At 42.3% G+C, this 14,403-nt stretch overlaps 1 protein-coding gene across 3 annotated transcripts in view; it reads left to right on the top strand.

Moving 5' to 3' along the window:
• Window positions 1-311: 311 nt before the first annotated feature.
• clvs2 (clavesin 2) overlaps window positions 312-14,403 on the top strand; it is a 37,191-nt gene continuing 23,099 nt past the window's right edge. For all 3 annotated transcript variants that reach the window (XM_061713735.1, XM_061713734.1, XM_061713733.1), the window contains exon 1: window positions 312-693. The gene's annotated coding sequence lies outside the window, so the exon portion shown is untranslated. The remainder of the gene's footprint in view (window positions 694-14,403) is intronic.

Raw genomic sequence — 14,403 nt, 5'->3', positions numbered from 1 at the left:
TATTGCTGATTATGGCTTACAGTTTAAGATTAAGATTTAGATAGGGATTAAGATAAGGATATTTGAGTTTTCTTAAGCTGTAAGCCATGATCAGCAATATTAAAATAATAAAAGGCTTGCAATATTTCAGTTGATTTGTAATGAATCCAGAATGTATGACATTTTTGTTTTTGTAATTGCATTACAGAAAATCACAATATTCTAATTTTCTGACAGTCCTGTGAAGTCATTTAATTTAATTTAATTTTATTTTGAAAGGCAGCACCGGAAGCGGCTCGGCCCTGCTTTCACCGACTTGACCATCGCTCCGACGCCTCCTGACGTCTTCTGTCGGAGCACAAAGTGGAGTCGCACCTCCTCCTCTTCCTCCTCCTCCTCCTCTTCCTCATCCTCCTCTTCATCCCGCCGGATCCGCCGCGGATCGGCCTTTTATTTCTGAGTTTTTATTACAGTGCGTCGCTTTTCTCCGGCTGAAGGTGAATCTCTTTGTGTCGGCGGGATGCTGATGGCCGCCGCCCCCCCATCCTCCTCCTCCTCCAGCTCCGTCCTCAGCATCAGCACCAGCAGCACCAGCAGCATCAGGACCAGCATCAGCACCAGCGCCGCCGCAGGGCCGTCGGGCCGCGCAGGCCGGCCGGGATTCAGCCCCGCAGCTCGGCTCCCCTGCTGAGCTCAGTCTGCGCGGACATGCGGGTAAAGTCCTGCTGGGGGCCCGGGGGGCCAGGGGGGCCGGGGGGCCCGGGGGGGGGGTCACTTTGGTGCTCGAACCGCAACGCGAGGTGTAAAAACGTCCTATTTTACCCAGTGGCGCCACCCAGGGGGGGCCCGGGGGTGGCCACGGCCCCCCCTACTAATTTAAAAATAGATTCTATTGTCAGTGATGGGTTTCATCCCAAATAATTTGGGCCAAATGCATATCAGTAGGCGTTTCTGTAAGTATTTATGCGCCTAATAATAAAAAAATAAAAAAGAATTATATATACAAAAAAATATTAATTAATAAAATTAATTAATAAAAAAAAATTATATATATACTATATATTAAAAATGCACACACATATATATATATATATATATATATATATATATATATATATATATATATATATATATATATATATATATATATGCCTTAGGTTTTTATCACCATGGTATTAACCATTAATATATATTTTAAAAAAGAACTATTTCTGAGCTTAATAATAAAAAAAAATAAAAAAAATAAAAAATATATATATATATATATATATATATACAAAAAAATAATATATACTGTATATATACTGTATATAGGCAAGGCAAGTTTATTTATATAGCACAATTCAACACAAGGTAATTCAAAGTGCTTTACATCGACATTAAAAGTGGCAACACATAATTAGACAGAAAATAACAAATACAATGAAATACAATTATGAGAAAAGAAGGTAAAATAAAAAAAATATATATATATGTATTAATAAAATAAATATGACATATTAACATATATATGATATATGTATTATATATTAAAAATGTATATATATATATATATATATATATATATGCCTTAGGTTTTTACCAACATGGTATTAACCATTAATATATATGTGGAAAAGTTAGAAAGTAAAAAAAAAAAGTATTTCTGAGCCTGTATACTACAACAGTATAATATAATCCTGTAATGATGGTTTTTAGTTTTGGTTCCAATCAAGAATTGAATGAAACAGTTTTGGAGTCGCCCCTCGTTTTACCCCCCCCCCCGCCGCTTTTATTCTGGAGGTTAGAATCCGCCCACGGACCCGGGTTCGGGGCGTCTGCCCACTCAGCTGCTTTAAAATTAGAAATAAAGGCCGAGTCACGTGACGCCCGGGCCGGCAGGGCCGCTCCTAACTTTTCCGAGGGCCTTGGGGGCCGACGCGGATCAGGGGCCCCCGATAGTGTCGCCACCCGTCCCTTAAAATATGGAATTGTTACGTAATTGGGAATTAAAAGTTGCGTTCCGAAAAATTTAAATATATTGCTAAACTTAATTCGTAGTAAATTCAACTAAAGGTGAAACAAATATATTATTTCACACTACATGTAAAGTGAGATATTTCAAGCCTTTATTTGTTATAATTTTGGTGATTATGACTCACAGTTTATGAAAACCCCAAATGAAAAAATAAATTAGAGAATATTTTATGAAATCAAAAAACAATTCCATCATCGAAATTATAACAAATAAAGGTTAAACATATCTTGCTTTGCATGTAATGAGCCTATGTAATGTATTAGTTTCACCTTTTAAATTGAATTATTGAACTTTTACACCATATTCCAGTTGAATTATTGAAATAAATTAACTTTTACACCATATTCCAGTTGAATTATTGAAATAAATTAACTTTTACACCATATTCTAGTTGAATTATTGAAATAAATTAACTTTTACACCATATTCTAGTTGAATTATTGAAATAAATTAACTTTTACACCAAATTCTAGTTGAATTATTGAAATAAATTACCTTTTACACCATATTCCAGTTGAATTATTGAAATAAATTAACTTTTACACCATATTCTAGTTGAATTATTGAAATAAATTAACTTTTACACCAAATTCTAGTTGAATTATTGAAATAAATTAACTTTTACACCATATTCCTCACCTGTATGTATATTCTATATCTGGGCTGATATGGACATACGTAGCATAGCAGGCTATTTCAGTTGCTAGTATGGTTGTCTGTCTGTACAGTCATGCAAGTTCAATGCTATTAAAGCACTTTAAACTTTAAATCAAAGCATTTTGTTTCGTATAAAATAAATATATTTCTATGCAGTTTAGAAGTTTTGTCCCTACTTTTTTGGCGCCTGCGCCGCTGAAATCGGGGCGTCATTTATTTGTATTTCTGAAAGATGGAAAGCCTAGCCCCTGATAACGCCACTGCCGTGTTTAAGGGGTGAAATTATGGAGAAAAAGTCAAGGTCCGGGGTTAAATACCAGCTGGGTTACCATGACGACACCGTTCGCTAGGGGTGGGGGGGAATTATCAGGATTAAAATTTTTATATTTGAGGAATCGCGAGAGAAAGGTCAGGAATTCATTTTATAGACTCGAAAATTTTCGGGTAAATCAGAATTATTTATGAATATTTACAAACGCAGAAACTGGCAAAATCCGATCAGGATTTTTCAGCTCCCGATCTCTTGAGTTTGAGTTTCTGCCGATCCCGATTTTTCCCGATCCGATCACTCTTTTTTGGCTCCCGATACATTTCCGATACTTTTTCCCGATCAGATACATTTTGGCAATAAATAAAAAAAAAAAGAGGACTAAAACTAAATGATCCCAAGTTTCTTTTATTGTCCATTGCAGAACAACATTATTTCAACAAAGCTTATCAGCTCTGGTGCCACAAAATGTAAAAACATGAAATTGTAAACTAAAACAAAAAGTGCGGAATAGTGCAATAACAAAAATAAATAAATTTAACTTCAAAAGAGGTAGTTGAACGACATCCAGTCAAACTCACAAAGAAAATTAAAATACATTTTGTCTTAACCTTAGTGCAGAATTCTGAATGAATGAATGAATGAATGAATGAATGAATGAATGAATGAATGAATGAATGAATGAATGAATGAATGAATGAATGAATAGGAGCAGCTTAATGAACATGAACAGATAGAACATTTCACAATTCAAACATTAAACCATGTTAGTTTCACTTACTTCGGCCGGAAGTGACGTTAAATGCAACGATATATAAAAGGATTTAATATATATTAAAAACATTAATAACTAGGTTTGTCCCGATACTTTTTTGGCCGATACTGATGTTTTGAAAATGCCGTGATGGATCGGGACAACACTAGTCTGGAAGGTTCTGGGTCTTGACTTCTTAAACTTGTTAATCTGTAAGAAAAGCCAGAAACTGTCTGAAACTGAGACGTAAACAGACTCGTCTATAAGGAGGTGATGATGTAACGGAGGAGCAAGAGACGGTGGAACGGAGAGACGAGGGACGACACCCAGCTTTTACAGAGAAACCAGGACTTTAAACTTCTTTTTTATCGTCTTTCTGCACCGAACAGATGCAGAATGTTCCAGCAGCAGCAGGTTTGGAAGATTCTGGGTTGGTCTGGAAGGTTTTTGGTTGATGTGAAAGGGTTCTAGGTTGGTCGTAAAGGGTTGTGGGTTGGTTTGGAAGGTTGTGGGTTGGTCGTAAAGGGTTGTGGGTTGGTCGGAAAGGGTTGTGGGTTGGTCGGAAAGGGTTGTGGGTTGGTCGTAAAGGGTTCTAGGTTGGTCGTAAAGGGTTCTAGGTTGGTCGTAAAGGGTTGTGGGTTGGTTTGGAAGGTTGTGGGTTGGTTTGGAAGGTTGTGGGTTGGTTTGGAAGGTTGTGGGTTGGTTTGGAAGGTTGTGGGTTGGTTTGGAAGGTTGTGGGTTGGTCGTAAAGGGTTATGGGTTGGTCGTAAAGGGTTCTAGGTTGGTCGTAAAGGGTTGTGGGTTGGTTTGGAAGATTGTGGGTTGGTCGTAAAGGGTTGTGGGTTGGTTTGGAAGGTTGTGGGTTGGTCGTAAAGGGTTCTAGGTTGGTCGTAAAGGGTTGTGGGTTGGTTTGGAAGGTTGTGGGTTGGTTTGGAACAGAATGTTACAGCAGCAGCAGGACTTGAACTTCATTTAAAATGACCAAATAATATTGAGCTGATTTCCAGCCATCATACTTTCACTTCTGGTACCTGAGAAGTAGTTTTACCGAAGACCAAAATATTGTTTAGACCAGGGATCGTCAACCCGCGGCTCTTTAGCGCCGCCCTAGTGGCTCCTGGAGCTTTTTCAAAAATGTTTGACCTTTTTTTTCCTTTTTATCTTCTTTCCTTTTTTCTTCTTTTTTTCAATTTTTTTCCTTTTTTTCCTTTTTTTTAATTTTTTTTTCCTTTTTCTTTTTTTCTTCTTTTTTTCTTCCTTTTTCCTTTCCCCTTTTTCTCGACATTTAGATTTTTTTCTCGACATTTCGACTTTTTTCTCGAAATTTCGACTTTTTTCTCAACATTTCCACTTTTTTCTGGAAGTGCATAATGAATAAATAAATCTCCCCCAGTTCTAACTAATATCGAAACATGCAGCATGTGTTTCTTCATTCTATTTCTGATACAAGACTTTTCATTTTTTGCGGCTCCAGAAATATTAGTTTTTGTGTTTTTGGTCCAATATGGATCTAAAACATTTTGAGTTGCCGACCACTGGTTTAGAGGGACAAAGATGGACAGTTACTGTTACAGAGATCTGTTAGCCGGCCGGGCCGGTTCAGGACGACATCTGGTTTAGAAAGGTATCTGGTTTAAGACAGCAGTAGGGGGACTTGTACCCGTATAAATGCTCTGAAACTAAGACAGTGATGTTTTCCTCGTTCCTTCTGCCGCTTCCCTGACCCCTTTTGCAGCTCCTTTAGTGGTAAATAAGCTGCTAGACCAGAATCCCTCGGGCCGTCCGCCGCGTCCTAATGGACTTCTGCTGCTGAAAATAGAGCGGGAGCGTCCGGGGCCGGTGAGACCTGGTTCTGATGAATGCCCCCTTTGTGGAGGAGGAAGTGCACCGGAGGGAAGGTGGTTCTAAAGCGGGCGCAGAACCGTGAACGGGGGACGTTTAAAGGCCCACAACAAAGATGCAGCCTGTTCTTTTTGATTCATCAGGAAACGTATAAAGTAAAATAAAACTCAGAACCAGGTCCTTCCAGAACCTGGATCCTTTTAGTCGTCGTTCTGATGTAGATCTGCTGCTGTTTGGGACGACTTCCTGTCACATGACCCAGTCCAGGTCCTGGTCTCGGTGGTCTTCAGTCTTCAGGACGTCCAAGAAACCGTCCTAGTAATCGTCTAAGTAACCGTCCTACTAACCGTCTAAGTAACGTCCTACTAACCGCCCTAGTAAACGTCCTAGTAACCGTCTAAGTAACGTCCTAGTAACCGTCTAAGTAACCGTCTAAGTAACCGTCTAAGTAACCATCTAAGTAACCGTCCTACTAACCGCCCTAGTAAACGTCCTAGTAACCGTCTAAGTAACGTCCTTGTAACCGTCCTAGTAACCGTCTAAGTAACGTCCTACTAACCGCCCTAGTAACCGTCCTAGTAACCGTCCTAGTAACCGTCTGAGTAACCGTCCTAGTAACCGTCCTAGTAACCGCCCTAGTAACCGCCCTAGTAAACGTCCTAGTAACCGTCTAAGTAACGTCCTTGTAACCGTCCTAGTAACCGTCTGAGTAACCGTCCTAGTAACCGTCCTAGTAACCGCCCTAGTAAACGTCCTAGTAACCGTCTAAGTAACGTCCTTGTAACCGTCCTAGTAACCGTCTGAGTAACCGTCCTAGTAACCGTCCTAGTAACCGCCCTAGTAAACGTCCTAGTAACCGTCTAAGTAACGTCCTTGTAACCGTCCTAGTAACCGTCTAAGTAACGTCCTAGTAACCGTCTAAGTAACGTCCTTGTAACCGTCCTAGTAACCGTCTAAGTAACGTCCTTGTAACCGTCTAAATAACCGTCTAAGTAACCGTCTGAGTAACCGTCCTAGTAACCGTCTAAGTAACCGTCCTAATCAAATCAAATCAAATCAAACTTTATTTATATAGCACTTTTCCTACAAATAATGAAACACAAAGTGCTTAACAGGAAAAAAAAAAAAAACAAGAAAAAACAAATTAACATAAAACTTATTAATGCCCCTCCGCCCCTCCCCCCCCTCCCCGCAGACAAAAGCACACTACAATTCACCTAAATTCCTAAATTACACACACAGACACGCACGCAGACACATGGTGCAGACATGGCTAGGCACAGAGGATCCAGGTGACGAAACGGTAACAGGGAGCTGTCCACGCCAGGAGGTCTCATAGCCCGCAGCTAGAAGGGGGGGGGGGGGCCACAGAGACCATCCCGGCCCGGACGGAAAGAGGAGTCCACACCACAGCGGTGAAGCTGTGGTGCAGAACTCCACCACCATCCAGGCCAGAACCACCCCCAGGACGACCCCCTGCAGGCCAGAGTCACTCCCAGCATGGAGGCTCCCCATGAGGAAACACTGGAGATAAAAGCTACAAGAAAACAGGATAAAATACACTAAAGGAGTTTATAAAAAACATAAAACATACAAACATAAAATCCTAAAAGTATGTCTAGAAAGTAAGACATTAAAAACTAAAATAATAAAACAGTAAAATGTATAAAATAGACCATAAATAACAACTAAAATATTTAGATAAAACATTGAGATTAAACAAAAATAAAATACGATAAGAAAGGATAAACTAAATATAAAACAGAGCAGTAAGATTCAATAAAAATAAAGGTGAGCATAAGAAATGTAAAAGAGTTAAATGAGTCAGTTAAAAGCCTGATTAAAGAGATGGGTCTTGAGCCTCTTTTTAAAAACATCAACAGTCTCTGCGGCCCTGAGGTTCTCCGGGAGGCTGTTCCACAATCGGGGACCATAAAAACTGAATGCCGCCTCCCCGTGTGTCCTGGTTCTAACTTTTGGTATGGTTAAAAGGCCAGCACCGGAGGACCTCAGGGTCCGCGAGGGTCGATAGGGTAAAAGTAGTGCAGACAAATAAGAAGGCCCAAGACCATTAAGACACTTAAAAACTAGTAAAATAACCTTAAAATCAACCCTGAAGCGCACGGGGAGCCAATGCAGCGATTTTAAAACAGGTCTAATGTGCTCCCGCCCTCTGGTCCTCGTCAGCACGCGTGCGGCTGAATTCTGTAATAATTGTAGGTTGTACATGTTCTTTTTAGGAAGACCAGAGAGCAGGGCGTTACAATAATCTAAACGACATGAGATAAAAGCATGCATTAGCACCTCCGTACTGGCCTGAGAGAGAAACGGGCGGACTCTGGCTATGTTCTTAAGATGGTAAAAACCGATCTTTGTTATGTTTTTAATATGTGGAATAAAAGTGAGCTCAGAGTCAAAAATCACGCCCAGATTTTTAACTGATTTTGAGGGTTTAAAATCCTGTAACTTTGGTAAAAGTTTCTCTCTCTGGCCTTCGGGACCGATGAGTAAAATCTCTGTTTTGCCCTGGTTGAGCTGTAGGAAGTTTGCTGCCATCCATGACTTGATGTCTAAAATACAGTTAAAAAGGGCATCAATTGGCCCAGTGTCATCAGGAGACACGGCGATGTACAGCTGTGTGTCGTCAGCGTAACTATGGAAGCTGATGCCGTGTCTCCTGATGAAGTCCCCAAGGGGCAGCATGTACAGATTAAAAAGAGTTGGACCTAAAATTGACCCTTGGGGAACCCCACACCTTATCTTATAGGTTCCTGAGGAACATGTATCCATACTTACGAAGAAACTACGATCAGTGAGGTAGGACGTGAACCATTTAAGAACAGTACCAGAGAGGCCGACCAGGTGCTTCAGTCTGTTTAGTAAAATGTGATGGTCTACTGTATCGAAGGCGGCGGTTAGATCCAGCAGAACCAAGACTGTGAGTTTTTGGTTATCTAAATTGCACCTGATGTCATTTAAAATTTTTAAAAGTGCTGTCTCTGTACTGTGGTTCATCCTAAAACCGGACTGATGAGCCTCTAAAATGTGTGTTGAGTTTAAAAATTCATTCACTTGATTAAAAACAAGTTTTTCTAAAATTTTACTTAAAAACGGTAAGTTGGATACAGGCCGGTAGTTATTTAAAACATTGGGGTCCAACCCACTCTTCTTCAGAAGGGGCTTCACCACCGCCGTTTTAAAGGCGGCGGGGAAGGCACCCGTCTGAAGAGAGCAGTTGACCAAATACAAAAGCTGTTCCTCAAAGAACCCATAGAGTGTTTTAAAAAACGGTGTGGGAATGGGGTCTAAAAGGCAGGTTGTGGGCTTTACCTTGGAGAAAACTCTACAAAGTGTCCCCGCATCAACCAAGGCAAAACTCTCCAGTGTTTCCTCAGGTAAAAGCATTGATCCAGGTGTGTTAAGAGTTAAAATCTGTTGAGATAAAAGACTGGATCTAATGTCATCAATTTTACCCCTGAAGTGGTCTGCAAAATCCTCACAGAGGGCATCTGTTGCTGTCTTATGGCATCTGTTCAGGTTTCCATTTGTTAGAAGATCTATTGTGGAGAAAAGGAATTTGGAATTGTTTTTGTTATTTAGAATTAGGTTTTTGAAATGGGCGGTTCTTGCTTTTTTAATACTGTTATTGTAGTACTTAAGGTGTTGGCAAAAAATTTCATAATGAACTGTTAATTTTGATTTCCTCCATCTTCTTTCGGCACTCCTGCAGTTTCTTTTTAGTTTCTTTATTTCCTCAGTTCTCCATGGGGGTGTAGGTTTTATGCTAATTCTTTTAGTTAAACTCGGAGCCACTGAGTCCAGCGTTGTTTTGAGTATTTTGTTAAAATTGTCAACGATAAAATCACAGGCAGCTGGTAAAATTTCTGCAGGAGTGTTCTGTAAAATCTGGATAAAATTTGCAGCCACTTCAGGAGTTAGGTTACGTTTCCTCACCGTTCTCACCGGGGCCTCCCGCTGGTTAAAACTGGTGATGTTAAAAAACACGCAAAAATGGTCAGACACAGCCAGGTCCACAACAGAGCACGCACCCAGGGACAGGCCGTAGGTTATGACCAGGTCCAGGGTGCGCCCTCTGCTGTGGGTCGGCTGTGTGACATGTTGCTTAAAATCTAGACAGTTTAAAAGGTTTAAAAATTCTCTGGATACTGGGTCTGAGATGTTGTCTAAGTGCAGATTAAAATCACCAGTTATTAAGATCCTGTTGTAAGAGGTGTGAATAATTGATAAGAGTTCAGAGAATTGGCTGATAAAACAGGTGGAGTACTGGGGGGGTCTGTAGACTGTTATGCAGAGAATTGGGGGGTTGCTAAAAACAAAAGCATGATATTCAAATGATGTGTAGCTGTTAAAAGGAACTGCATTGGATGACATAGTGATTTTTGTTATTGATGCAGTTCCGCCCCCTCTCTTGCCCCCCCTGGTAGAAAATAGAAAGTTAAAATCTGGCGGGGAGGCCTCAGTGAGAACAACAGGTGCATCTGTGCCAAGCCATGTCTCTGTAAGGAGAATACAGTCCAGTTTCCTGTCTAAAATCAGGTCATTTATAATAAAGGATTTGTTTAAAAGAGAGCGCACGTTCAGCACAGCCATCTTGATGTCTGTGCCGAACGCGCGCTCATCATGACGTTTTAATGGAACATTAAAAACATAGCTCGATCTACAAACATTCCTGTGCTTTGTTTTTCTGCTTGAGATGAGTGTTTTGATAATGTGGGTGTCCAGAGATTCTGGTGACAGGGGTGGTGGTGGTGCTGTACAGGTGTGTGTGGTGTTGGTGTATGTGGTGGGTGGGGGTGAGTGAGAGGTGCTCCTATGTGTCTGTGTGTCCTAGTAACCGTCCTAGTAACCGTCCAAGTAACTGTCTAAGTAACCGTCCTAGTAACCGTCCCAGTAACCGTCCTAGTAACCGTCTAAGTAACCGTCCTAGTAACCGTCCTAGTAACCGTCCTAGTAACCGTCCCAGTAACCGTCCTAGTAACTGTCTAAGTAACCGTCCTAGTAACCGTCCTAGTAACCGTCCTAGTAACCGTCTAAGTAACCGTCTAAGTAATCGTCCTAGTAACCGTCCTAGTAACCGTCTAAGTAACCGTCCTAGTAACCGTCCTAGTAACCGTCTAAGTAACCGTCCTAGTAACCGTCCTAGTAACCGTCTAAGTAACCGTCCTAGTAACCGTCCTAGTAACCGTCCTAGTAACCGTCCTAGTAACCGTCCCAGTAACCGTCCTAGTAACTGTCTAAGTAACCGTCCTAGTAACCGTCCTAGTAACCGTCCTAGTAACCGTCTAAGTAACCGTCTAAGTAACCGTCCTAGTAACCGTCCTAGTAACCGTCCTAGTAACCGTCCCAGTAACCGTCCTAGTAACTGTCTAAGTAACCGTCCTAGTAACCGTCCTAGTAACCGTCCTAGTAACCGTCTAAGTAACCGTCTAAGTAATCGTCCTAGTAACCGTCCTAGTAACCGTCTAAGTAACCGTCCTAGTAACCGTCCTAGTAACCGTCTAAGTAACCGTCTAAGTAACCGTCCTAGTAACCGTCTAAGTAACCGTCCTAGTAACCGTCTAAGTAACCGTCCTAGTAACCGTCTAAGTAACCGTCCTAGTAACCGTCCTAGTAACCGTCTAAGTAACCGTCTAAGTAACCGTCCTAGTAACCGTCCTAGTAACCGTCCTAGTAACCGTCCCAGTAACCGTCCTAGTAACTGTCTAAGTAACCGTCCTAGTAACCGTCCTAGTAACCGTCCTAGTAACCGTCTAAGTAACCGTCTAAGTAATCGTCCTAGTAACCGTCCTAGTAACCGTCTAAGTAACCGTCCTAGTAACCGTCCTAGTAACCGTCCTAGTAACCGTCTAAGTAACCGTCCTAGTAACCGTCCTAGTAACCGTCCTAGTAACCGTCCCAGTAACCGTCCTAGTAACTGTCTAAGTAACCGTCCTAGTAACCGTCCTAGTAACCGTCCTAGTAACCGTCTAAGTAACCGTCTAAGTAATCGTCCTAGTAACCGTCCTAGTAACCGTCTAAGTAACCGTCTGAGTAACCGTCCTAGTAACCGTCCTAGTAACCGTCCTAGTAACCGTCTAAGTAACCGTCTAAGTAACCGTCCTAGTAACCGTCTAAGTAACCGTCTAAGTAACCGTCTAAGTAACCGTCCTAGTAACCGTCTAAGTAACCGTCCTAGTAACCGTCTAAGTAACCGTCCTAGTAACCGTCTAAGTAACCGTCTAAGTAACCGTCCTAGTAACCGTCTAAGTAACCGTCCTAGTAACCGTCCTAGTAACCGTCTAAGTAACCGTCTAAGTAACCGTCCAAGTAACCGTCTAAGTAACCGTCCTAGTAACCGTCCTAGTAACCGTCCTAGTAACCGTCCTAGTAACCGTCTAAGTAACCGTCTAAGTAACCGTCTAAGTAACCGTCTAAGTAACCGTCCTAGTAACCGTCTAAGTAACCGTCCTAGTAACCGTCCTAGTAACCGTCTAAGTAACCGTCTAAGTAACCGTCTAAGTAACCGTCCTAGTAACCGTCTAAGTAACCGTCCTAGTAACCGTCCTAGTAACCGTCCTAGTAACCGTCTAAGTAACCGTCCTAGTAACCGTCTAAGTAACCGTCTAAGTAACCGTCCTAGTAACCGTCCTAGTAACCGTCTAAGTAACCGTCTAAGTAACCGCCCTAGTAACCGTCCTAGTAACCGCCCTAGTAACCGTCCAAGTAACCGTCCTAGTAACCGTCTAAGTAACCGTCTAAGTAACCGTCCTAGTAACCGTCCTAGTAACCGTCTAAGTAACCGTCCTAGTAACCGTCTAAGTAACCGTCCTAGTAACCGTCTAAGTAACCGTCTAAGTAACCGTCCTAGTAACCGTCTAAGTAACCGTCCTAGTAACCGTCCTAGTAACCGTCTAAGTAACCGTCTAAGTAACCGTCTAAGTAACCGTCCTAGTAACCGTCCTAGTAACCGTCCTAGTAACCGTCCTAGTAACCGTCTAAGTAACCGTCTAAGTAACCGTCTAAGTAACCGTCTAAGTAACCGTCCTAGTAACCGTCTAAGTAACCGTCCTAGTAACCGTCCTAGTAACCGTCTAAGTAACCGTCTAAGTAACCGTCTAAGTAACCGTCCTAGTAACCGTCTAAGTAACCGTCCTAGTAACCGTCCTAGTAACCGTCCTAGTAACCGTCCTAGTAACCGTCTAAGTAACCGTCCTAGTAACCGTCTAAGTAACCGTCTAAGTAACCGTCCTAGTAACCGTCCTAGTAACCGTCCTAGTAACCGTCTAAGTAACGTCCTAGTAACCGTCTAAGTAACCGCCCTAGTAACCGTCCTAGTAACCGTCTAAGTAACCGTCCAAGTAACCGTCCTAGTAACCGTCTAAGTAACCGTCTAAGTAACCGCCCTAGTAACCGTCCTAGTAACCGTCCTAGTAACCGTCTAAGTAACCGTCCTAGTAACCGTCTAAGTAACCGTCCAAGTAACCGTCCTAGTAACCGTCTAAGTAACCGTCTAAGTAACCGTCCAAGTAACCGTCCTAGTAACCGTCCTAGTAACCGTCTATATAACCGTCCTAGTAACCGTCTAAGTAACCGTCTAAGTAACCGTCCTAGTAACCGTCCTAGTAACCGTCTAAGTAACCGTCCTAGTAACCGTCCTAGTAACCGTCTAAGTAACCGTCCTAGTAACCGTCTAAGTAACGTCCTAGTAACCGTCCAAATAACCGTTTAAGTAACCGTCCTAGTAACCGTCCTAGTAACCGTCCTAGTAACCGTTTAAGTAACCGTCCTAGTAACCGTCCTAGTAACCGTCCTAGTAACCGTCTAAGTAACGTCCTAGTAACCGTCCTAGTAACCGTCCTAGTAACCGTCCTAGTAACCGTCCTAGTAACCGTCCTAGTAACCGTCTAAGTAACCGCCTGAGTAACCGTCCTAGTAACCGTCCTAGTAACCGTCCTAGTAACCGTCCTAGTAACCGTCCTAGTAACCGTCTAAGTAACCGTCCTAGTAACCGTCCTAGTAACCGTCCTAGTAACCGTCCTAGTAACCGTCCTAGTAACCGTTTAAGTAACCGTTTAAGTAACCGTCCTAGTAACCGTCTAAGTAACCGTCCTAGTAACCGTCCTAGTAACCGTCTAAGTAACCGTCTAAGTAACCGTCCTAGTAACCGTCTAAGTAACCGTCCTAGTAACCGTCCTAGTAACCGTCTAAGTAACCGTCCTAGTAACCGTCCTAGTAACCGTCCTAGTAACCGTCTAAGTAACCGTCTAAGTAACCGTCCTAGTAACCGTCTAAGTAACCGTCCTAGTAACCGTCCTAGTAACCGTCTAAGTAACCGTCCTAGTAACCGTCCTAGTAACCGTCCTAGTAACCGTCTAAGTAACCGTCCTAGTAACCGCCCAAGTAACCGTCCTAGTAACCGTCCAAGTAACCGCCTAAGTAACCGTCCTAGTAACCGTCTAAGTAACCGTCCTAGTAACCGTCTAAGTAACCGCCCTAGTAACCGTCCTAGTAACCGTCCTAGTAACCGTCTAAGTAACCGTCCTAGTAACCGTCCTAGTAACCGTCCTAGTAACCGTCCTAGTAACCGTCTAAGTAACCGTCCTAGTAACCGTCCTAGTAACCGTCTAAGTAACCGTCCTAGTAACCGTCCTAGTAACCGTCTAAGTAACCGTCTAAGTAACCGTCCTAGTAACCGTCCTAGTAACCGTCCTAGTAACCGTCCTAGTAACCGCCTAAGTAACCGTCCTAGTAACCGTCTAAGTAACCGTCCTAGTAACTGTTTAAGTAACCGCCTAAGTAACCGTCCTAGTAACCGTCCTAGTAACCGTCTAAGTAACCGTCCTAGTAACCGTCCTAGTAACCGTCCTAGTAACCGTCTAAGTAACC

Source organism: Cololabis saira, chromosome 22 (assembly GCF_033807715.1).
Source record: "Cololabis saira isolate AMF1-May2022 chromosome 22, fColSai1.1, whole genome shotgun sequence".
NCBI classification, from domain to species: Eukaryota; Metazoa; Chordata; class Actinopteri; order Beloniformes; family Belonidae; genus Cololabis; species Cololabis saira.
This window is presented reverse-complemented; position numbering and strand designations above follow the sequence as displayed.